This window comes from Phallusia mammillata, chromosome 1, assembly GCF_965637545.1.
Source record: "Phallusia mammillata chromosome 1, kaPhaMamm4.hap1.1, whole genome shotgun sequence".
NCBI classification, from domain to species: Eukaryota; Metazoa; Chordata; class Ascidiacea; order Phlebobranchia; family Ascidiidae; genus Phallusia; species Phallusia mammillata.
In genome coordinates, this window is record NC_137252.1 from 18,518,181 (window position 1) to 18,534,577 (window position 16,397).

The window sequence follows — 16,397 nt, forward strand, 5'->3', positions numbered from 1 at the left end:
CTTTTTCGTTTTGTTCTTAGTGCTCCACAATCCGAGGTCGTATCGATCAAAGTTTGAATTTGCAGACAGTTTCTTAACTACGACCACACCAGGTTGAAAGCACCCGATCTCGTTCGATCTCGGAAGTTAAGCAACCTCGGGCTTGGTCAGTACTTGGATGGGTGACCGCCTAGGAATACCAAGTGTTGTAGTCACATTTTTGTTTTTTTAGTGCTCCACAATCCGAGGTCGTATCGATCAAACTTTGAATTTGCATTAACGTTGTGGACTACGACCACGCCAGGTTGAAAGCACCCGATCACTTTTTTGTTTCGTTTTTAGTGCTCCACAATCCGAGGGCGTATCGCTCAAAGTTTCAATTTGCATTGACGTTGTGGACTACGACCACACCAGGTTGAAAGCACCCGATCTCGTTCGATCTCTTAAGTTGAGCAACCTCGGGCTTGGTCAGTACTTGGATGGGTGACCGCCCAGGAATACCAAGTGTTGTAGTCAGTTTTTTGTTTCGTTTTTAGTGCTCCACAATCCGAGGTCGTATCGCTCAAAGTTTGAATTTGCATTGACGTTGTGGACTACGACCACACCAGGTTGAAAGCACCCGATCTCGTTCGATCTCGGAAGTTAAGCAACCTCGGGCTTGATCAGTACTTGGATGGGTGACCGCCTAGGAATACCAAGTGTTGTAGTCACTTTTTTGTTTTGTTTTTAGTGCTCCACAATCCGAGGTCGTATCGCTCAAAGTTTGAATTTGCATTGACGTTCTGGACTACGACCACACCAGGTTGAAAGCACCCGATCTCGTTCTATCTCGGAAGTTAAGCAACCTCGGACTTGGTCAGTACTTGGATGGGTGACCGCCTAGGAATAACAAGTGTTGTAGTCACTTTTTTGTTTTGTTTTTAGTGCTTCACAATCCGAGGGCGTATCGCTCAAACTTTGAATTTGCATTGACGTTGTGGACTACGACCACACCAGGTTGAAAGCACCCGATCTCGTTCGATCTCGGAAGTTAAGCAACCTCGGGCTTGGTCAGTGCTTGGATGGGTGACCGCCTAGGAATGCCATGTGTTGTAGTCAGTTTTTTGTTTTGTTTTTAGTGCTCCACAATCCGAGGTCGTATCGATCAAAGTTTGAATTTGCATTAACGTTGTGGACTACGACCACGCCAGGTTGAAAGCACCCGATCACTTTTTCGTTTCGTTTTTAGTGCTCCACAATCCGAGGGCGTATCGCTCAAAGTTTCAATTTGCATTGACGTTGTGGACTACGACCACACCAGGTTGAAAGCACCCGATCTCGTTCGATCTCTTAAGTTGAGCAACCTCGGGCTTGGTCAGTACTTGGATGGGTGACCGCCCAGGAATACCAAGTGTTGTAGTCAGTTTTTTGTTTCGTTTTTAGTGCTCCACAATCCGAGGTCGTATCGCTCAAAGTTTGAATTTGCATTGACGTTGTGGACTACGACCACACCAGGTTGAAAGCACCCGATCTCGTTCGATCTCGGAAGTTAAGCAACCTCGGGCTTGATCAGTACTTGGATGGGTGACCGCCTAGGAATACCAAGTGTTGTAGTCACTTTTTTGTTTTGTTTTTAGTGCTCCACAATCCGAGGTCGTATCGCTCAAAGTTTGAATTTGCATTGACGTTCTGGACTACGACCACACCAGGTTGAAAGCACCCGATCTCGTTCTATCTCGGAAGTTAAGCAACCTCAGACTTGGTCAGTACTTGGATGGGTGACCGCCTAGGAATAACAAGTGTTGTAGTCACTTTTTTGTTTTGTTTTTAGTGCTTCACAATCCGAGGGCGTATCGCTCAAACTTTGAATTTGCATTGACGTTGTGGACTACGACCACACCAGGTTGAAAGCACCCGATCTCGTTCGATCTCGGAAGTTAAGCAACCTCGGGCTTGGTCAGTGCTTGGATGGGTGACCGCCTAGGAATGCCATGTGTTGTAGTCAGTTTTTTGTTTTGTTTTTAGTGCTCCACAATCCGAGGTCGTATCGATCAAAGTTTGAATTTGCAGACAGGTTCTTAACTGCGACCACACCAGGTTGAAAGCACCCGATCTCGTTCGATCTCGGAAGTTAAGCAACCTCGGGCTTGTTCAGTGCTTGGATGGGTGACCGCCTAGGAATGCCATGTGTTGTAGTCAGTTTTTTGTTTTGTTTTTAGTGCTCCACAATCCGAGGTCGTATCGATCAAAGTTTGAATTTGCATTGAGGTTCTGGACTACGACCACACCAGGTTGAAAGCACCCGATCTCGTTCGATCTCGGAAGTTAAGCAACCTCGGGCTTGGTCAGTACTTGGATGGGTGACCGCCTAGGAATACCAAGTGTTGTAGTCTCTTTTTTGTTTTGTTTTTAGTGCTTCACAATCCGAGGGCGTATCGCTCAAACTTTGAATTTGCATTGACGTTCTGGACTACGACCACACCAGGTTGAAAGCACCCGATCTCGTTCGATCTCGGCAGTTAAGCAACCTCGGGCTTGGTCAGTGCTTGGATGGGTGACCGCCTAGGAATGCCAAGTGTTGTAGTCACTTTTTCGTTTTGTTCTTAGTGCTCCACAATCCGAGGTCGTATCGATCAAAGTTTGAATTTGCAGACAGTTTCTTAACTACGACCACACCAGGTTGAAAGCACCCGATCTCGTTCGATCTCGGAAGTTAAGCAACCTCGGGCTTGGTCAGTACTTGGATGGGTGACCGCCTAGGAATACCAAGTGTTGTAGTCACATTTTTGTTTTTTTAGTGCTCCACAATCCGAGGTCGTATCGATCAAACTTTGAATTTGCATTAACGTTGTGGACTACGACCACGCCAGGTTGAAAGCACCCGATCACTTTTTCGTTTCGTTTTTAGTGCTCCACAATCCGAGGGCGTATCGCTCAAAGTTTCAATTTGCATTGACGTTGTGGACTACGACCACACCAGGTTGAAAGCACCCGATCTCGTTCGATCTCTTAAGTTGAGCAACCTCGGGCTTGGTCAGTACTTGGATGGGTGACCGCCCAGGAATACCAAGTGTTGTAGTCAGTTTTTTGTTTCGTTTTTAGTGCTCCACAATCCGAGGTCGTATCGATCAAAGTTTGAATTTGCATTGACGTTGTGGACTACGACCACACCAGGTTGAAAGCACCCGATCTCGTTCGATCTCGGAAGTTAAGCAACCTCGGGCTTGATCAGTACTTGGATGGGTGACCGCCTAGGAATACCAAGTGTTGTAGTCACTTTTTTGTTTTGTTTTTAGTGCTCCACAATCCGAGGGCGTATCGCTCAAAGTTTCAATTTGCATTGACGTTGTGGACTACGACCACACCAGGTTGAAAGCACCCGATCTCGTTCGATCTCTCAAGTTGAGCAACCTCGGGCTTGGTCAGTACTTGGATGGGTGACCGCCTAGGAATACCAAGTGTTGTAGTCACTTTTTCGTTTTGTTTTTAGTGCTCCACAATCCGAGGTCGTATCGATCAAAGTTTGAATTTGCACACAGTTTCTTAACTACGACCACACCAGGTTGAAAGCACCCGATCTCGTTCGATCTCGGAAGTTAAGCATCCTCGGGCTTGGTCAGTACTTGGATGGGTGACCGCCTAGGAATACCAAGTGTTGTAGTCTCTTTTTTGTTTTGTTTTTAGTGCTTCACAATCCGAGGTCGTATCGCTCAAAGTTTCAATTTGCATTGACGTTGTGGTACACCAGATTGAAAGCACCCGATCTCGGAAGTTAAGCAACCTCGGGCTTGGTCAGTACTTGGATGGGTGACCGCCTAGGAATACCAAGTGTTGTAGTCACTTTTTTGTTTTGTTTTTAGTGCTCCACAATCCAATGTCGTATCGCTCATAGTTTCAATTTGCATTGACGTTGTGGACTACGACCACACCGGGTTGAAAGCACCCGATCTCGTTCGATCTCTCAAGTTGAGCAACCTCGGGCTTGGTCAGTACTTGGATGGGTGACCGCCTAGGAATACCAAGTGTTGTAGTCACTTTTTCGTTTTGTTTTTAGTGCTCCACAATCCGAGGTCGTATCGATCAAAGTTTGAATTTGCAGACAGTTTCTTAACTACGACCACACCAGGTTGAAAGCACCCGATCTCGTTCGATCTCGGAAGTTAAGCATCCTCGGGCTTGGTCAGTACTTGGATGGGTGACCGCCTAGGAATACCAAGTGTTGTAGTCTCTTTTTTGTTTTGGTTTTAGTGCTTCACAATCCGAGGTCGTATCGCTCAAAGTTTCAATTTGCATTGACGTTGTGGTACACCAGATTGAAAGCACCCGATCTCGGAAGTTAAGCAACCTCGGGCTTGGTCAGTACTTGGATGGGTGACCGCCTAGGAATACCAAGTGTTGTAGTCACTTTTTTGTTTTGTTTTTAGTGCTCCACAATCCGAGGTCGTATCGCCCAAAGTTTGAATTTGCATTGAGGTTCTGGACTACGACCACACCAGGTTGAAAGCACCCGATCTCGTTCGATCTCGGAAGTTAAGCAACCTCGGGCTTGGTCAGTACTTGGATGGGTGACCGCCTAGGAATACCAAGTGTTGTAGTCACTTTTTCGTTTCGTTTTTAGTGCTCCACAATCCGAGGGCGTATCGCTCAAAGTTTCAATTTGCATTGACGTTGTGGACTACGACCACACCAGGTTGAAAGCACCCGATCTCGTTCGATCTCTTAAGTTGAGCAACCTCGGGCTTGGTCAGTACTTGGATGGGTGACCGCCTAGGAATACCAAGTGTTGTAGTCACTTTTTTGTTTCGTTTTTAGTGCTCCACAATCCGAGGTCGTATCGCCCAAAGTTTGAATTTGCATTGACGTTCTGGACTACGACCACACCAGGTTGAAAGCACCCGATCTCGTTCGATCTCGGAAGTTAAGCACCCTCGGGCTTGATCAGTACTTGGATGGGTGACCGCCTAGGAATACCAAGTGTTGTAGTCACTTTTTTGTTTTGTTTTTAGTGCTCCACAATCCGAGGGCGTATCGCTCAAAGTTTGAATTTGCATTGACGTTGTGGACTACGACCACACCAGGTTGAAAGCACCCGATCTCGTTCGATCTCTCAAGTTGAGCAACCTCAGGCTTGGTCAGTACTTGGATGGGTGACCGCCTAGGAATACCAAGTGTTGTAGTCACTTTTTCGTTTTGTTTTTAGTGCTCCACAATCCGAGGTCGTATCGATCAAAGTTTGAATTTGCAGACAGTTTCTCAACTACGACCACACCAGGTTGAAAGCACCCGATCTCGTTCGATCTCGGAAGTTATGCATCCTTTGGCTTGGTCAGTACTTGGATAGGTTGGGTGACCGCCTAGGAATACCAAGTGTTGTAGTCACTTTTTGGTTTTGTTTTTAGTGCTTCACAATCCGAGGTCGTATCGCTCATAGTTTCAATTTGCATTGACGTTGTGGACTACGACCACACCAGATTGAAAGCACCCGATCTCGTTCGATCTCGGAAGTTAAGCAACCTCGGGCTTGGTCAGTACTTGGATGGGTGACCGCCTACGAATACCAATTGTTGTAGTCACTTTTTTGTTTTGTTTTTAGTGCTCCACAATCCGAGGTCGTATCACTCAAAGTTTGAATTTGCCTTGACGGTCTGCACTACAACCACACCAGGTTGAAAGCACCCGATCTCGTTCGATCTCGGAAGTTAAGCAACCTCGGGCTTGGTCAGTACTTGGATGGGTGACCGCCTAGGAATACCAAGTGTTGTAGTCACTTTTTTGTTTTGTTTTTAGTGCTCCACAATCCGAGGTCGTATCGCTCAAAGTTTGAATTTGCAGTGACGTTGTGGATTACGACCACACCAAGTGGAAGGCACCCGATCTCGTTCGATCTCGGAAGTTACGCAACCTTAGGCTTGGTCATTACTTGGATTTGTGTCCGCCTAGGAATACCACGTGTTGTGGTCACTTTTTTTGTTTGTTTTCTTTAGTGCTCCACAATCCGAGGGCGTATCGCTCAAAGTTTCAATTTGCATTGACGTTGTGGACTACGACCACACCAGGTTGAAAGCACCCGATCTCGTTCGATCTCTCAAGTTGTGCAACCTCGGGCTTGGTCAGTACTTGGATGGGTGACCGCCTAGGAATACCAAGTGTTGTAGTCACTTTTTTGTTTTGTTTTTAGTGCTCCACAATCCGAGGGCGTATCGCTCAAAGTTTGAATTTGCATTGACGTTGTGGACTACGACCACACCAGGTTGAAAGCACCCGATCTCGTTTGATCTCGGAAGTTAAGCATCCTCGGGCTTGGTCAGTACTTGGATGGGTGACCGCCTAGGAATACCAAGTGTTGTAGTCTCTTTTTTGTTTTGTTTTTAGTGCTCCACAATCCAATGTCGTATCGCTCATAGTTTCAATTTGCATTGACGTTGTGGACTACGACCACACCGTGTTGAAAGCACCCGATCTCGGAAGTTAAGCAACCTCGGGCTTGGTCAATACTTGGATGGGTGACCGCCTAGGAATACCAAGTGTTGTATTCACTGTTAGTGCTCCACATTCCGAGGTCGTATCACTCAAAGTTTGAATTTGCCTTGACGGTCTGGACTACAACCACACCAGGTTGAAAGCAACCGATCTCGTTTGATCTCGGAAGTTAAGCAACCTCGGGCTTGGTCAGTACTTGGATGGGTGACCGCCTAGGAATACCAAGTGTTGTAGTCTCTTTTTTGTTTTGTTTTTAGTGCTTCACAATCCGAGGGCGTATCGCCCAAACTTTGAATTTGCATTGACGTTGTGTACTACGACCACACCAGGTTGAAAGCACCCAATCTCGTTCGATCTCGGCAGTTAAGCAACCTCGGGCTTGGTCAGTGCTTGGATGGGTGACCGCCTAGGAATGCCAAGTGTTGTAATCAGTATTTTGTTTTGTTTTTAGTGCTCCACAATCCGAGGTCGTATCGATCAAAGTTTGAATTTGCAGACAGGTTCTTAACTACGACCACACCAGGTTGAAAGCAACCGATCTCGGAAGTTAAGCAACCTCGGGCTTGGTCAATACTTGGATGGGTGACCGCCTAGGAATACCAAGTGTTGTATTCACTGTTAGTGCTCCACATTCCGAGGTCGTATCACTCAAAGTTTGAATTTGCCTTGACGGTCTGGACTACAACCACACCAGGTTGAAAGCAACCGATCTCGTTTGATCTCGGAAGTTAAGCAACCTCGGGCTTGGTCAGTACTTGGATGGGTGACCGCCTAGGAATACCAAGTGTTGTAGTCTCTTTTTTGTTTTGTTTTTAGTGCTTCACAATCCGAGGGCGTATCGCCCAAACTTTGAATTTGCATTGACGTTGTGTACTACGACCACACCAGGTTGAAAGCACCCAATCTCGTTCGATCTCGGCAGTTAAGCAACCTCGGGCTTGGTCAGTGCTTGGATGGGTGACCGCCTAGGAATACCAAGTGTTGTAGTCTCTTTTTTGTTTTGTTTTTAGTGCTTCACAATCCGAGGGCGTATCGCCCAAACTTTGAATTTGCATTGACGTTGTGTACTACGACCACACCAGGTTGAAAGCACCCGATCTCGTTCGATCTCGGAAGTTAAGCATCCTCGGGCTTGGTCAGTACTTGGATGGGTGACCGCCTAGGAATACCAAGTGTTGTAGTCTCTTTTTTGTTTTGGTTTTAGTGCTTCACAATCCGAGGTCGTATCGCTCAAAGTTTCAATTTGCATTGACGTTGTGGTACACCAGATTGAAAGCACCCGATCTCGGAAGTTAAGCAACCTCGGGCTTGGTCAGTACTTGGATGGGTGACCGCCTAGGAATACCAAGTGTTGTAGTCACTTTTTTGTTTTGTTTTTAGTGCTCCACAATCCAATGTCGTATCGCTCATAGTTTCAATTTGCATTGACGTTGTGGACTACGACCACACCGGGTTGAAAGCACCCGATCTCGTTCGATCTCTCAAGTTGAGCAACCTCGGGCTTGGTCAGTACTTGGATGGGTGACCGCCTAGGAATACCAAGTGTTGTAGTCACTTTTTCGTTTTGTTTTTAGTGCTCCACAATCCGAGGTCGTATCGATCAAAGTTTGAATTTGCAGACAGTTTCTTAACTACGACCACACCAGGTTGAAAGCACCCGATCTCGTTCGATCTCGGAAGTTAAGCATCCTCGGGCTTGGTCAGTACTTGGATGGGTGACCGCCTAGGAATACCAAGTGTTGTAGTCTCTTTTTTGTTTTGGTTTTAGTGCTTCACAATCCGAGGTCGTATCGATCAAAGTTTCAATTTGCATTGACGTTGTGGTACACCAGATTGAAAGCACCCGATCTCGGAAGTTAAGCAACCTCGGGCTTGGTCAGTACTTGGATGGGTGACCGCCTAGGAATACCAAGTGTTGTAGTCACTTTTTTGTTTTGTTTTTAGTGCTCCACAATCCGAGGTCGTATCGCCCAAAGTTTGAATTTGCATTGAGGTTCTGGACTACGACCACACCAGGTTGAAAGCACCCGATCTCGTTCGATCTCGGAAGTTAAGCAACCTCGGGCTTGGTCAGTACTTGGATGGGTGACCGCCTAGGAATACCAAGTGTTGTAGTCACTTTTTCGTTTCGTTTTTAGTGCTCCACAATCCGAGGGCGTATCGCTCAAAGTTTCAATTTGCATTGACGTTGTGGACTACGACCACACCAGGTTGAAAGCACCCGATCTCGTTCGATCTCGGAAGTTAAGCATCCTCGGGCTTGGTCAGTACTTGGATGGGTGACCGCCTAGGAATACCAAGTGTTGTAGTCACTTTTTTGTTTCGTTTTTAGTGCTCCACAATCCGAGGTCGTATCGCCCAAAGTTTGAATTTGCATTGACGTTGTGGACTACGACCACACCAGGTTGAAAGCACCCGATCTCGTTCGATCTCTCAAGTTGAGCAACCTCGGGCTTGGTCAGTACTTGGATGGGTGACCGCCTAGGAATACCAAGTGTTGTAGTCACTTTTTTGTTTTGTTTTTAGTGCTCCACAATCCGAGGTCGTATCGCTCAAAGTTTGAATTTGCAGTGACGTTGTGGATTACGACCACACCAAGTGGAAGGCACCCGATCTCGTTCGATCTCGGAAGTTACGCAACCTTAGGCTTGGTCATTACTTGGATTTGTGTCCGCCTAGGAATACCACGTGTTGTGGTCACTTTTTTTGTTTGTTTTCTTTAGTGCTCCACAATCCGAGGGCGTATCGCTCAAAGTTTCAATTTGCATTGACGTTGTGGACTACGACCACACCAGGTTGAAAGCACCCGATCTCGTTCGATCTCTCAAGTTGAGCAACCTCGGGCTTGGTCAGTACTTGGATGGGTGACCGCCTAGGAATACCAAGTGTTGTAGTCACTTTTTTGTTTTGTTTTTAGTGCTCCACAATCCGAGGGCGTATCGCTCAAAGTTTGAATTTGCATTGACGTTGTGGACTACGACCACACCAGGTTGAAAGCACCCGATCTCGTTTGATCTCGGAAGTTAAGCATCCTCGGGCTTGGTCAGTACTTGGATGGGTGACCGCCTAGGAATACCAAGTGTTGTAGTCTCTTTTTTGTTTTGTTTTTAGTGCTCCACAATCCAATGTCGTATCGCTCATAGTTTCAATTTGCATTGACGTTGTGGACTACGACCACACCGTGTTGAAAGCACCCGATCTCGGAAGTTAAGCAACCTCGGGCTTGGTCAATACTTGGATGGGTGACCGCCTAGGAATACCAAGTGTTGTATTCACTGTTAGTGCTCCACATTCCGAGGTCGTATCACTCAAAGTTTGAATTTGCCTTGACGGTCTGGACTACAACCACACCAGGTTGAAAGCAACCGATCTCGTTTGATCTCGGAAGTTAAGCAACCTCGGGCTTGGTCAGTACTTGGATGGGTGACCGCCTAGGAATACCAAGTGTTGTAGTCACTTTTTTGTTTTGTTTTTAGTGCTCCACAATCCGAGGGCGTATCGCTCAAAGTTTGAATTTGCATTGACGTTGTGGACTACGACCACACCAGGTTGAAAGCACCCGATCTCGTTTGATCTCGGAAGTTAAGCATCCTCGGGCTTGGTCAGTACTTGGATGGGTGACCGCCTAGGAATACCAAGTGTTGTAGTCTCTTTTTTGTTTTGTTTTTAGTGCTCCACAATCCAATGTCGTATCGCTCATAGTTTCAATTTGCATTGACGTTGTGGACTACGACCACACCGTGTTGAAAGCACCCGATCTCGGAAGTTAAGCAACCTCGGGCTTGGTCAATACTTGGATGGGTGACCGCCTAGGAATACCAAGTGTTGTATTCACTGTTAGTGCTCCACATTCCGAGGTCGTATCACTCAAAGTTTGAATTTGCCTTGACGGTCTGGACTACAACCACACCAGGTTGAAAGCAACCGATCTCGTTTGATCTCGGAAGTTAAGCAACCTCGGGCTTGGTCAGTACTTGGATGGGTGACCGCCTAGGAATACCAAGTGTTGTAGTCTCTTTTTTGTTTTGTTTTTAGTGCTTCACAATCCGAGGGCGTATCGCCCAAACTTTGAATTTGCATTGACGTTGTGTACTACGACCACACCAGGTTGAAAGCACCCAATCTCGTTCGATCTCGGCAGTTAAGCAACCTCGGGCTTGGTCAGTGCTTGGATGGGTGACCGCCTAGGAATACCAAGTGTTGTAGTCTCTTTTTTGTTTTGTTTTTAGTGCTTCACAATCCGAGGGCGTATCGCCCAAACTTTGAATTTGCATTGACGTTGTGTACTACGACCACACCAGGTTGAAAGCACCCGATCTCGTTCGATCTCGGAAGTTAAGCATCCTCGGGCTTGGTCAGTACTTGGATGGGTGACCGCCTAGGAATACCAAGTGTTGTAGTCTCTTTTTTGTTTTGGTTTTAGTGCTTCACAATCCGAGGTCGTATCGCTCAAAGTTTCAATTTGCATTGACGTTGTGGTACACCAGATTGAAAGCACCCGATCTCGGAAGTTAAGCAACCTCGGGCTTGGTCAGTACTTGGATGGGTGACCGCCTAGGAATACCAAGTGTTGTAGTCACTTTTTTGTTTTGTTTTTAGTGCTCCACAATCCAATGTCGTATCGCTCATAGTTTCAATTTGCATTGACGTTGTGGACTACGACCACACCGGGTTGAAAGCACCCGATCTCGTTCGATCTCTCAAGTTGAGCAACCTCGGGCTTGGTCAGTACTTGGATGGGTGACCGCCTAGGAATACCAAGTGTTGTAGTCACTTTTTCGTTTTGTTTTTAGTGCTCCACAATCCGAGGTCGTATCGATCAAAGTTTGAATTTGCAGACAGTTTCTTAACTACGACCACACCAGGTTGAAAGCACCCGATCTCGTTCGATCTCGGAAGTTAAGCATCCTCGGGCTTGGTCAGTACTTGGATGGGTGACCGCCTAGGAATACCAAGTGTTGTAGTCTCTTTTTTGTTTTGGTTTTAGTGCTTCACAATCCGAGGTCGTATCGCTCAAAGTTTCAATTTGCATTGACGTTGTGGTACACCAGATTGAAAGCACCCGATCTCGGAAGTTAAGCAACCTCGGGCTTGGTCAGTACTTGGATGGGTGACCGCCTAGGAATACCAAGTGTTGTAGTCACTTTTTTGTTTTGTTTTTAGTGCTCCACAATCCGAGGTCGTATCGCCCAAAGTTTGAATTTGCATTGAGGTTCTGGACTACGACCACACCAGGTTGAAAGCACCCGATCTCGTTCGATCTCGGAAGTTAAGCAACCTCGGGCTTGGTCAGTACTTGGATGGGTGACCGCCTAGGAATACCAAGTGTTGTAGTCACTTTTTCGTTTCGTTTTTAGTGCTCCACAATCCGAGGGCGTATCGCTCAAAGTTTCAATTTGCATTGACGTTGTGGACTACGACCACACCAGGTTGAAAGCACCCGATCTCGTTCGATCTCGGAAGTTAAGCATCCTCGGGCTTGGTCAGTACTTGGATGGGTGACCGCCTAGGAATACCAAGTGTTGTAGTCACTTTTTTGTTTCGTTTTTAGTGCTCCACAATCCGAGGTCGTATCGCCCAAAGTTTGAATTTGCATTGACGTTGTGGACTACGACCACACCAGGTTGAAAGCACCCGATCTCGTTCGATCTCGGAAGTTAAGCAACCTCGGGCTTGATCAGTACTTGGATGGGTGACCGCCTAGGAATACCAAGTGTTGTAGTCACTTTTTTGTTTTGTTTTTAGTGCTCCACAATCCGAGGGCGTATCGCTCAAAGTTTGAATTTGCATTGACGTTGTGGACTACGACCACACCAGGTTGAAAGCACCCGATCTCGTTCGATCTCTCAAGTTGAGCAACCTCGGGCTTGGTCAGTACTTGGATGGGTGACCGCCTAGGAATACCAAGTGTTGTAGTCACTTTTTCGTTTTGTTTTTAGTGCTCCACAATCCGAGGTCGTATCGATCAAAGTTTGAATTTGCAGACAGTTTCTCAACTACGACCACACCAGGTTGAAAGCACCCGATCTCGTTCGATCTCGGAAGTTATGCATCCTCTGGCTTGGTCAGTACTTGGATAGGTTGGGTGACCGCCTAGGAATACCAAGTGTTGTAGTCTCTTTTTTGTTTTGTTTTTAGTGCTCCACAATCCGAGGTCGTATCGCTCATAGTTTCAATTTGCATTGACGTTGTGGACTACGACCACACCAGATTGAAAGCACCCGATCTCGTTCGATCTCGGAAGTTAAGCAACCTCGGGCTTGGTCAGTACTTGGATGGGTGACCGCCTACGAATACCAATTGTTGTAGTCACTTTTTTGTTTTGTTTTTAGTGCTCCACAATCCGAGGTCGTATCACTCAAAGTTTGAATTTGCCTTGACGGTCTGCACTACAACCACACCAGGTTGAAAGCACCCGATCTCGTTCGATCTCGGAAGTTAAGCAACCTCGGGCTTGGTCAGTACTTGGATGGGTGACCGCCTAGGAATACCAAGTGTTGTAGTCACTTTTTTGTTTTGTTTTTAGTGCTCCACAATCCGAGGTCGTATCGCTCAAAGTTTGAATTTGCATTGACGTTGTGGATTACGACCACACCAGGTGGAAGGCACCCGATCTCGTTCGATCTCGGAAGTTACGCAACCTTAGGCTTGGTCATTACTTGGATTTGTGTCCGCCTAGGAATACCACGTGTTGTGGTCACTTTTTTTGTTTGTTTTCTTTAGTGCTCCACAATCCGAGGGCGTATCGCTCAAAGTTTCAATTTGCATTGACGTTGTGGACTACGACCACACCAGGTTGAAAGCACCCGATCTCGTTCGATCTCTCAAGTTGAGCAACCTCGGGCTTGGTCAGTACTTGGATGGGTGACCGCCTAGGAATACCAAGTGTTGTAGTCACTTTTTTGTTTTGTTTTTAGTGCTCCACAATCCGAGGGCGTATCGCTCAAAGTTTGAATTTGCATTGACGTTGTGGACTACGACCACACCAGGTTGAAAGCACCCGATCTCGTTTGATCTCGGAAGTTAAGCATCCTCGGGCTTGGTCAGTACTTGGATGGGTGACCGCCTAGGAATACCAAGTGTTGTAGTCTCTTTTTTGTTTTGTTTTTAGTGCTCCACAATCCAATGTCGTATCGCTCATAGTTTCAATTTGCATTGACGTTGTGGACTACGACCACACCGTGTTGAAAGCACCCGATCTCGGAAGTTAAGCAACCTCGGGCTTGGTCAATACTTGGATGGGTGACCGCCTAGGAATACCAAGTGTTGTATTCACTGTTAGTGCTCCACATTCCGAGGTCGTATCACTCAAAGTTTGAATTTGCCTTGACGGTCTGGACTACAACCACACCAGGTTGAAAGCAACCGATCTCGTTTGATCTCGGAAGTTAAGCAACCTCGGGCTTGGTCAGTACTTGGATGGGTGACCGCCTAGGAATACCAAGTGTTGTAGTCTCTTTTTTGTTTTGTTTTTAGTGCTTCACAATCCGAGGGCGTATCGCCCAAACTTTGAATTTGCATTGACGTTGTGTACTACGACCACACCAGGTTGAAAGCACCCAATCTCGTTCGATCTCGGCAGTTAAGCAACCTCGGGCTTGGTCAGTGCTTGGATGGGTGACCGCCTAGGAATGCCAAGTGTTGTAATCAGTATTTTGTTTTGTTTTTAGTGCTCCACAATCCGAGGTCGTATCGATCAAAGTTTGAATTTGCAGACAGGTTCTTAACTACGACCACACCAGGTTGAAAGCACCCGATCTCGTTCGATCTCGGAAGTTAAGCAACCTCGGGCTTGTTCAGTACTTGGATGGGTGACCGCCTAGGAATACCAAGTGTTGTAGTCACTTTTTTGTTTTGTTTTTAGTGCTCCACAATCCGAGGTCGTATCGCCCAAAGTTTGAATTTGCATTGAGGTTCTGGACTACGACCACACCAGGTTGAAAGCACCCGATCTCGTTCGATCTCGGAAGTTAAGCAACCTCGGGCTTGGTCAGTACTTGGATGGGTGACTGTAGTCTCTTTTTTGTTTTGTTTTTAGTGCTCCACAATCCAATGTCGTATCGCTCATAGTTTCAATTTGCATTGACGTTGTGGACTACGACCACACCGTGTTGAAAGCACCCGATCTCGGAAGTTAAGCAACCTCGGGCTTGGTCAATACTTGGATGGGTGACCGCCTAGGAATACCAAGTGTTGTATTCACTGTTAGTGCTCCACATTCCGAGGTCGTATCACTCAAAGTTTGAATTTGCCTTGACGGTCTGGACTACAACCACACCAGGTTGAAAGCAACCGATCTCGTTTGATCTCGGAAGTTAAGCAACCTCGGGCTTGGTCAGTACTTGGATGGGTGACCGCCTAGGAATACCAAGTGTTGTAGTCTCTTTTTTGTTTTGTTTTTAGTGCTTCACAATCCGAGGGCGTATCGCCCAAACTTTGAATTTGCATTGACGTTGTGTACTACGACCACACCAGGTTGAAAGCACCCAATCTCGTTCGATCTCGGCAGTTAAGCAACCTCGGGCTTGGTCAGTGCTTGGATGGGTGACCGCCTAGGAATGCCAAGTGTTGTAATCAGTATTTTGTTTTGTTTTTAGTGCTCCACAATCCGAGGTCGTATCGATCAAAGTTTGAATTTGCAGACAGGTTCTTAACTACGACCACACCAGGTTGAAAGCACCCGATCTCGTTCGATCTCGGAAGTTAAGCAACCTCGGGCTTGTTCAGTACTTGGATGGGTGACCGCCTAGGAATACCAAGTGTTGTAGTCACTTTTTTGTTTTGTTTTTAGTGCTCCACAATCCGAGGTCGTATCGCCCAAAGTTTGAATTTGCATTGAGGTTCTGGACTACGACCACACCAGGTTGAAAGCACCCGATCTCGTTCGATCTCGGAAGTTAAGCAACCTCGGGCTTGGTCAGTACTTGGATGGGTGACCGCCTAGGAATACCAAGTGTTGTAGTCTCTTTTTTGTTTTGTTTTTAGTGCTTCACAATCCGAGGGCGTATCGCTCAAACTTTGAATTTGCATTGACGTTCTGGACTACGACCACACCAGGTTGAAAGCACCCGATCTCGTTCGATCTCGGCAGTTAAGCAACCTCGGGCTTGGTCAGTGCTTGGATGGGTGACCGCCTAGGAATGCCAAGTGTTGTAGTCACTTTTTCGTTTTGTTTTTAGTGCTCCACAATCCGAGGTCGTATCGATCAAAGTTTGAATTTGCAGACAGTTTCTTAACTACGACCACACCAGGTTGAAAGCACCCGATCTCGTTCGATCTCGGAAGTTAAGCAACCTCGGGCTTGGTCAGTACTTGGATGGGTGACCGCCTAGGAATACCAAGTGTTGTAGTCACATTTTTGTTTTTTTAGTGCTCCACAATCCGAGGTCGTATCGATCAAACTTTGAATTTGCATTAACGTTGTGGACTACGACCACGCCAGGTTGAAAGCACCCGATCTCGTTCGATCTCGGAAGTTAAGCAACCTCGGGCTTGGTCAGTACTTGGATGGGTGACCGCCTAGGAATAACAAGTGTTGTAGTCACTTTTTCGTTTCGTTTTTAGTGCTCCACAATCCGAGGGCGTATCGCTCAAAGTTTCAATTTGCATTGACGTTGTGGACTACGACCACACCAGGTTGAAAGCACCCGATCTCGTTCGATCTCTTAAGTTGAGCAACCTCGGGCTTGGTCAGTACTTGGATGGGTGACCGCCCAGGAATACCAAGTGTTGTAGTCAGTTTTTTGTTTCGTTTTTAGTGCTCCACAATCCGAGGTCGTATCGCTCAAAGTTTGAATTTGCATTGACGTTGTGGACTACGACCACACCAGGTTGAAAGCACCCGATCTCGTTCGATCTCGGAAGTTAAGCAACCTCGGGCTTGATCAGTACTTGGATGGGTGACCGCCTAGGAATACCAAGTGTTGTAGTCACTTTTTCGTTTTGTTTTTAGTGCTCCA

The 16,397-nt window shown here is 46.7% G+C and overlaps 55 non-coding genes and 19 pseudogenes across 55 annotated transcripts; all 74 read left to right on the forward strand.

The window, feature by feature from the left end:
* The first annotated feature begins 75 nt into the window (after window positions 1-75).
* LOC145209999 (5S ribosomal RNA) lies at window positions 76-194 on the forward strand. The gene has a single exon (XR_013855492.1). It is a non-coding gene; the product is annotated as a 5S ribosomal RNA (ribosomal RNA).
* A 182-nt stretch (window positions 195-376) lies between these two features.
* On the forward strand, window positions 377-495 carry LOC145210812 (5S ribosomal RNA; annotated as a pseudogene).
* Window positions 496-570: 75 nt separating this feature from the next.
* LOC145209739 (5S ribosomal RNA) lies at window positions 571-689 on the forward strand. The gene has a single exon (XR_013855250.1). It is a non-coding gene; the product is annotated as a 5S ribosomal RNA (ribosomal RNA).
* Window positions 690-764: 75 nt separating this feature from the next.
* On the forward strand, window positions 765-883 carry LOC145210737 (5S ribosomal RNA). Its single transcript, XR_013856183.1, has one exon. It is a non-coding gene; the product is annotated as a 5S ribosomal RNA (ribosomal RNA).
* A 75-nt stretch (window positions 884-958) lies between these two features.
* LOC145210641 (5S ribosomal RNA) lies at window positions 959-1,077 on the forward strand. The gene has a single exon (XR_013856094.1). It is a non-coding gene; the product is annotated as a 5S ribosomal RNA (ribosomal RNA).
* Window positions 1,078-1,262: 185 nt separating this feature from the next.
* LOC145210813 (5S ribosomal RNA) lies at window positions 1,263-1,381 on the forward strand (annotated as a pseudogene).
* Window positions 1,382-1,456: 75 nt separating this feature from the next.
* LOC145209740 (5S ribosomal RNA) lies at window positions 1,457-1,575 on the forward strand. Its single transcript, XR_013855251.1, has one exon. It is a non-coding gene; the product is annotated as a 5S ribosomal RNA (ribosomal RNA).
* Window positions 1,576-1,650: 75 nt separating this feature from the next.
* On the forward strand, window positions 1,651-1,769 carry LOC145210823 (5S ribosomal RNA; annotated as a pseudogene).
* Window positions 1,770-1,844: 75 nt separating this feature from the next.
* On the forward strand, window positions 1,845-1,963 carry LOC145210642 (5S ribosomal RNA). Its single transcript, XR_013856095.1, has one exon. It is a non-coding gene; the product is annotated as a 5S ribosomal RNA (ribosomal RNA).
* Window positions 1,964-2,038: 75 nt separating this feature from the next.
* On the forward strand, window positions 2,039-2,157 carry LOC145210819 (5S ribosomal RNA; annotated as a pseudogene).
* Window positions 2,158-2,232: 75 nt separating this feature from the next.
* LOC145210952 (5S ribosomal RNA) lies at window positions 2,233-2,351 on the forward strand. The gene has a single exon (XR_013856276.1). It is a non-coding gene; the product is annotated as a 5S ribosomal RNA (ribosomal RNA).
* Window positions 2,352-2,426: 75 nt separating this feature from the next.
* LOC145210566 (5S ribosomal RNA) lies at window positions 2,427-2,545 on the forward strand. Its single transcript, XR_013856024.1, has one exon. It is a non-coding gene; the product is annotated as a 5S ribosomal RNA (ribosomal RNA).
* Window positions 2,546-2,620: 75 nt separating this feature from the next.
* On the forward strand, window positions 2,621-2,739 carry LOC145210000 (5S ribosomal RNA). Its single transcript, XR_013855493.1, has one exon. It is a non-coding gene; the product is annotated as a 5S ribosomal RNA (ribosomal RNA).
* Window positions 2,740-2,921: 182 nt separating this feature from the next.
* On the forward strand, window positions 2,922-3,040 carry LOC145210815 (5S ribosomal RNA; annotated as a pseudogene).
* A 75-nt stretch (window positions 3,041-3,115) lies between these two features.
* Window positions 3,116-3,234, forward strand: LOC145209741 (5S ribosomal RNA). The gene has a single exon (XR_013855252.1). It is a non-coding gene; the product is annotated as a 5S ribosomal RNA (ribosomal RNA).
* A 75-nt stretch (window positions 3,235-3,309) lies between these two features.
* LOC145210784 (5S ribosomal RNA) lies at window positions 3,310-3,428 on the forward strand. The gene has a single exon (XR_013856227.1). It is a non-coding gene; the product is annotated as a 5S ribosomal RNA (ribosomal RNA).
* Window positions 3,429-3,503: 75 nt separating this feature from the next.
* Window positions 3,504-3,622, forward strand: LOC145210214 (5S ribosomal RNA). The gene has a single exon (XR_013855693.1). It is a non-coding gene; the product is annotated as a 5S ribosomal RNA (ribosomal RNA).
* Window positions 3,623-3,873: 251 nt separating this feature from the next.
* LOC145210795 (5S ribosomal RNA) lies at window positions 3,874-3,992 on the forward strand. The gene has a single exon (XR_013856238.1). It is a non-coding gene; the product is annotated as a 5S ribosomal RNA (ribosomal RNA).
* A 75-nt stretch (window positions 3,993-4,067) lies between these two features.
* Window positions 4,068-4,186, forward strand: LOC145210215 (5S ribosomal RNA). Its single transcript, XR_013855694.1, has one exon. It is a non-coding gene; the product is annotated as a 5S ribosomal RNA (ribosomal RNA).
* A 251-nt stretch (window positions 4,187-4,437) lies between these two features.
* Window positions 4,438-4,556, forward strand: LOC145209676 (5S ribosomal RNA). The gene has a single exon (XR_013855191.1). It is a non-coding gene; the product is annotated as a 5S ribosomal RNA (ribosomal RNA).
* A 75-nt stretch (window positions 4,557-4,631) lies between these two features.
* Window positions 4,632-4,750, forward strand: LOC145210773 (5S ribosomal RNA). Its single transcript, XR_013856217.1, has one exon. It is a non-coding gene; the product is annotated as a 5S ribosomal RNA (ribosomal RNA).
* A 75-nt stretch (window positions 4,751-4,825) lies between these two features.
* On the forward strand, window positions 4,826-4,944 carry LOC145210197 (5S ribosomal RNA). Its single transcript, XR_013855677.1, has one exon. It is a non-coding gene; the product is annotated as a 5S ribosomal RNA (ribosomal RNA).
* A 75-nt stretch (window positions 4,945-5,019) lies between these two features.
* LOC145210839 (5S ribosomal RNA) lies at window positions 5,020-5,138 on the forward strand (annotated as a pseudogene).
* A 75-nt stretch (window positions 5,139-5,213) lies between these two features.
* On the forward strand, window positions 5,214-5,337 carry LOC145210887 (5S ribosomal RNA; annotated as a pseudogene).
* A 75-nt stretch (window positions 5,338-5,412) lies between these two features.
* On the forward strand, window positions 5,413-5,531 carry LOC145210721 (5S ribosomal RNA). The gene has a single exon (XR_013856168.1). It is a non-coding gene; the product is annotated as a 5S ribosomal RNA (ribosomal RNA).
* A 75-nt stretch (window positions 5,532-5,606) lies between these two features.
* LOC145210177 (5S ribosomal RNA) lies at window positions 5,607-5,725 on the forward strand. The gene has a single exon (XR_013855658.1). It is a non-coding gene; the product is annotated as a 5S ribosomal RNA (ribosomal RNA).
* Window positions 5,726-5,997: 272 nt separating this feature from the next.
* LOC145210841 (5S ribosomal RNA) lies at window positions 5,998-6,116 on the forward strand (annotated as a pseudogene).
* Window positions 6,117-6,191: 75 nt separating this feature from the next.
* LOC145209946 (5S ribosomal RNA) lies at window positions 6,192-6,310 on the forward strand. The gene has a single exon (XR_013855442.1). It is a non-coding gene; the product is annotated as a 5S ribosomal RNA (ribosomal RNA).
* A 75-nt stretch (window positions 6,311-6,385) lies between these two features.
* Window positions 6,386-6,494, forward strand: LOC145210902 (5S ribosomal RNA; annotated as a pseudogene).
* Window positions 6,495-6,556: 62 nt separating this feature from the next.
* On the forward strand, window positions 6,557-6,675 carry LOC145210206 (5S ribosomal RNA). Its single transcript, XR_013855685.1, has one exon. It is a non-coding gene; the product is annotated as a 5S ribosomal RNA (ribosomal RNA).
* A 75-nt stretch (window positions 6,676-6,750) lies between these two features.
* Window positions 6,751-6,869, forward strand: LOC145210834 (5S ribosomal RNA; annotated as a pseudogene).
* A 75-nt stretch (window positions 6,870-6,944) lies between these two features.
* On the forward strand, window positions 6,945-7,053 carry LOC145210909 (5S ribosomal RNA; annotated as a pseudogene).
* Window positions 7,054-7,115: 62 nt separating this feature from the next.
* Window positions 7,116-7,234, forward strand: LOC145210207 (5S ribosomal RNA). Its single transcript, XR_013855686.1, has one exon. It is a non-coding gene; the product is annotated as a 5S ribosomal RNA (ribosomal RNA).
* Window positions 7,235-7,309: 75 nt separating this feature from the next.
* On the forward strand, window positions 7,310-7,428 carry LOC145210758 (5S ribosomal RNA). Its single transcript, XR_013856203.1, has one exon. It is a non-coding gene; the product is annotated as a 5S ribosomal RNA (ribosomal RNA).
* Window positions 7,429-7,503: 75 nt separating this feature from the next.
* Window positions 7,504-7,622, forward strand: LOC145210190 (5S ribosomal RNA). Its single transcript, XR_013855670.1, has one exon. It is a non-coding gene; the product is annotated as a 5S ribosomal RNA (ribosomal RNA).
* Window positions 7,623-7,873: 251 nt separating this feature from the next.
* On the forward strand, window positions 7,874-7,992 carry LOC145210796 (5S ribosomal RNA). The gene has a single exon (XR_013856239.1). It is a non-coding gene; the product is annotated as a 5S ribosomal RNA (ribosomal RNA).
* Window positions 7,993-8,067: 75 nt separating this feature from the next.
* LOC145210216 (5S ribosomal RNA) lies at window positions 8,068-8,186 on the forward strand. The gene has a single exon (XR_013855695.1). It is a non-coding gene; the product is annotated as a 5S ribosomal RNA (ribosomal RNA).
* A 251-nt stretch (window positions 8,187-8,437) lies between these two features.
* On the forward strand, window positions 8,438-8,556 carry LOC145209677 (5S ribosomal RNA). The gene has a single exon (XR_013855192.1). It is a non-coding gene; the product is annotated as a 5S ribosomal RNA (ribosomal RNA).
* Window positions 8,557-8,631: 75 nt separating this feature from the next.
* On the forward strand, window positions 8,632-8,750 carry LOC145209940 (5S ribosomal RNA). The gene has a single exon (XR_013855437.1). It is a non-coding gene; the product is annotated as a 5S ribosomal RNA (ribosomal RNA).
* A 75-nt stretch (window positions 8,751-8,825) lies between these two features.
* Window positions 8,826-8,944, forward strand: LOC145210785 (5S ribosomal RNA). The gene has a single exon (XR_013856228.1). It is a non-coding gene; the product is annotated as a 5S ribosomal RNA (ribosomal RNA).
* Window positions 8,945-9,216: 272 nt separating this feature from the next.
* On the forward strand, window positions 9,217-9,335 carry LOC145210786 (5S ribosomal RNA). The gene has a single exon (XR_013856229.1). It is a non-coding gene; the product is annotated as a 5S ribosomal RNA (ribosomal RNA).
* A 75-nt stretch (window positions 9,336-9,410) lies between these two features.
* Window positions 9,411-9,529, forward strand: LOC145209947 (5S ribosomal RNA). The gene has a single exon (XR_013855443.1). It is a non-coding gene; the product is annotated as a 5S ribosomal RNA (ribosomal RNA).
* Window positions 9,530-9,604: 75 nt separating this feature from the next.
* On the forward strand, window positions 9,605-9,713 carry LOC145210903 (5S ribosomal RNA; annotated as a pseudogene).
* Window positions 9,714-9,775: 62 nt separating this feature from the next.
* Window positions 9,776-9,894, forward strand: LOC145210279 (5S ribosomal RNA). Its single transcript, XR_013855754.1, has one exon. It is a non-coding gene; the product is annotated as a 5S ribosomal RNA (ribosomal RNA).
* A 75-nt stretch (window positions 9,895-9,969) lies between these two features.
* Window positions 9,970-10,088, forward strand: LOC145209948 (5S ribosomal RNA). Its single transcript, XR_013855444.1, has one exon. It is a non-coding gene; the product is annotated as a 5S ribosomal RNA (ribosomal RNA).
* Window positions 10,089-10,163: 75 nt separating this feature from the next.
* LOC145210904 (5S ribosomal RNA) lies at window positions 10,164-10,272 on the forward strand (annotated as a pseudogene).
* A 62-nt stretch (window positions 10,273-10,334) lies between these two features.
* Window positions 10,335-10,453, forward strand: LOC145210208 (5S ribosomal RNA). The gene has a single exon (XR_013855687.1). It is a non-coding gene; the product is annotated as a 5S ribosomal RNA (ribosomal RNA).
* A 75-nt stretch (window positions 10,454-10,528) lies between these two features.
* LOC145210759 (5S ribosomal RNA) lies at window positions 10,529-10,647 on the forward strand. The gene has a single exon (XR_013856204.1). It is a non-coding gene; the product is annotated as a 5S ribosomal RNA (ribosomal RNA).
* A 75-nt stretch (window positions 10,648-10,722) lies between these two features.
* Window positions 10,723-10,841, forward strand: LOC145210191 (5S ribosomal RNA). Its single transcript, XR_013855671.1, has one exon. It is a non-coding gene; the product is annotated as a 5S ribosomal RNA (ribosomal RNA).
* A 251-nt stretch (window positions 10,842-11,092) lies between these two features.
* LOC145210798 (5S ribosomal RNA) lies at window positions 11,093-11,211 on the forward strand. Its single transcript, XR_013856241.1, has one exon. It is a non-coding gene; the product is annotated as a 5S ribosomal RNA (ribosomal RNA).
* A 75-nt stretch (window positions 11,212-11,286) lies between these two features.
* On the forward strand, window positions 11,287-11,405 carry LOC145210218 (5S ribosomal RNA). The gene has a single exon (XR_013855696.1). It is a non-coding gene; the product is annotated as a 5S ribosomal RNA (ribosomal RNA).
* Window positions 11,406-11,656: 251 nt separating this feature from the next.
* LOC145209678 (5S ribosomal RNA) lies at window positions 11,657-11,775 on the forward strand. Its single transcript, XR_013855193.1, has one exon. It is a non-coding gene; the product is annotated as a 5S ribosomal RNA (ribosomal RNA).
* Window positions 11,776-11,850: 75 nt separating this feature from the next.
* LOC145209941 (5S ribosomal RNA) lies at window positions 11,851-11,969 on the forward strand. Its single transcript, XR_013855438.1, has one exon. It is a non-coding gene; the product is annotated as a 5S ribosomal RNA (ribosomal RNA).
* Window positions 11,970-12,044: 75 nt separating this feature from the next.
* Window positions 12,045-12,163, forward strand: LOC145209742 (5S ribosomal RNA). The gene has a single exon (XR_013855253.1). It is a non-coding gene; the product is annotated as a 5S ribosomal RNA (ribosomal RNA).
* A 75-nt stretch (window positions 12,164-12,238) lies between these two features.
* Window positions 12,239-12,357, forward strand: LOC145210787 (5S ribosomal RNA). Its single transcript, XR_013856230.1, has one exon. It is a non-coding gene; the product is annotated as a 5S ribosomal RNA (ribosomal RNA).
* A 75-nt stretch (window positions 12,358-12,432) lies between these two features.
* LOC145210890 (5S ribosomal RNA) lies at window positions 12,433-12,556 on the forward strand (annotated as a pseudogene).
* A 75-nt stretch (window positions 12,557-12,631) lies between these two features.
* Window positions 12,632-12,750, forward strand: LOC145210722 (5S ribosomal RNA). Its single transcript, XR_013856169.1, has one exon. It is a non-coding gene; the product is annotated as a 5S ribosomal RNA (ribosomal RNA).
* A 75-nt stretch (window positions 12,751-12,825) lies between these two features.
* On the forward strand, window positions 12,826-12,944 carry LOC145210178 (5S ribosomal RNA). The gene has a single exon (XR_013855659.1). It is a non-coding gene; the product is annotated as a 5S ribosomal RNA (ribosomal RNA).
* Window positions 12,945-13,216: 272 nt separating this feature from the next.
* LOC145210788 (5S ribosomal RNA) lies at window positions 13,217-13,335 on the forward strand. Its single transcript, XR_013856231.1, has one exon. It is a non-coding gene; the product is annotated as a 5S ribosomal RNA (ribosomal RNA).
* Window positions 13,336-13,410: 75 nt separating this feature from the next.
* LOC145209950 (5S ribosomal RNA) lies at window positions 13,411-13,529 on the forward strand. The gene has a single exon (XR_013855446.1). It is a non-coding gene; the product is annotated as a 5S ribosomal RNA (ribosomal RNA).
* Window positions 13,530-13,604: 75 nt separating this feature from the next.
* Window positions 13,605-13,713, forward strand: LOC145210905 (5S ribosomal RNA; annotated as a pseudogene).
* Window positions 13,714-13,775: 62 nt separating this feature from the next.
* Window positions 13,776-13,894, forward strand: LOC145210209 (5S ribosomal RNA). The gene has a single exon (XR_013855688.1). It is a non-coding gene; the product is annotated as a 5S ribosomal RNA (ribosomal RNA).
* Window positions 13,895-13,969: 75 nt separating this feature from the next.
* Window positions 13,970-14,088, forward strand: LOC145210835 (5S ribosomal RNA; annotated as a pseudogene).
* A 75-nt stretch (window positions 14,089-14,163) lies between these two features.
* LOC145210273 (5S ribosomal RNA) lies at window positions 14,164-14,282 on the forward strand. The gene has a single exon (XR_013855748.1). It is a non-coding gene; the product is annotated as a 5S ribosomal RNA (ribosomal RNA).
* A 249-nt stretch (window positions 14,283-14,531) lies between these two features.
* Window positions 14,532-14,640, forward strand: LOC145210906 (5S ribosomal RNA; annotated as a pseudogene).
* Window positions 14,641-14,702: 62 nt separating this feature from the next.
* Window positions 14,703-14,821, forward strand: LOC145210211 (5S ribosomal RNA). The gene has a single exon (XR_013855690.1). It is a non-coding gene; the product is annotated as a 5S ribosomal RNA (ribosomal RNA).
* A 75-nt stretch (window positions 14,822-14,896) lies between these two features.
* Window positions 14,897-15,015, forward strand: LOC145210836 (5S ribosomal RNA; annotated as a pseudogene).
* A 75-nt stretch (window positions 15,016-15,090) lies between these two features.
* On the forward strand, window positions 15,091-15,209 carry LOC145210274 (5S ribosomal RNA). The gene has a single exon (XR_013855749.1). It is a non-coding gene; the product is annotated as a 5S ribosomal RNA (ribosomal RNA).
* A 75-nt stretch (window positions 15,210-15,284) lies between these two features.
* On the forward strand, window positions 15,285-15,403 carry LOC145210953 (5S ribosomal RNA). The gene has a single exon (XR_013856277.1). It is a non-coding gene; the product is annotated as a 5S ribosomal RNA (ribosomal RNA).
* A 75-nt stretch (window positions 15,404-15,478) lies between these two features.
* LOC145210567 (5S ribosomal RNA) lies at window positions 15,479-15,597 on the forward strand. The gene has a single exon (XR_013856025.1). It is a non-coding gene; the product is annotated as a 5S ribosomal RNA (ribosomal RNA).
* A 75-nt stretch (window positions 15,598-15,672) lies between these two features.
* LOC145210001 (5S ribosomal RNA) lies at window positions 15,673-15,791 on the forward strand. Its single transcript, XR_013855494.1, has one exon. It is a non-coding gene; the product is annotated as a 5S ribosomal RNA (ribosomal RNA).
* A 72-nt stretch (window positions 15,792-15,863) lies between these two features.
* On the forward strand, window positions 15,864-15,982 carry LOC145210267 (5S ribosomal RNA). The gene has a single exon (XR_013855742.1). It is a non-coding gene; the product is annotated as a 5S ribosomal RNA (ribosomal RNA).
* Window positions 15,983-16,057: 75 nt separating this feature from the next.
* On the forward strand, window positions 16,058-16,176 carry LOC145210816 (5S ribosomal RNA; annotated as a pseudogene).
* Window positions 16,177-16,251: 75 nt separating this feature from the next.
* On the forward strand, window positions 16,252-16,370 carry LOC145209743 (5S ribosomal RNA). The gene has a single exon (XR_013855254.1). It is a non-coding gene; the product is annotated as a 5S ribosomal RNA (ribosomal RNA).
* The last annotated feature ends 27 nt before the right edge of the window (window positions 16,371-16,397 follow it).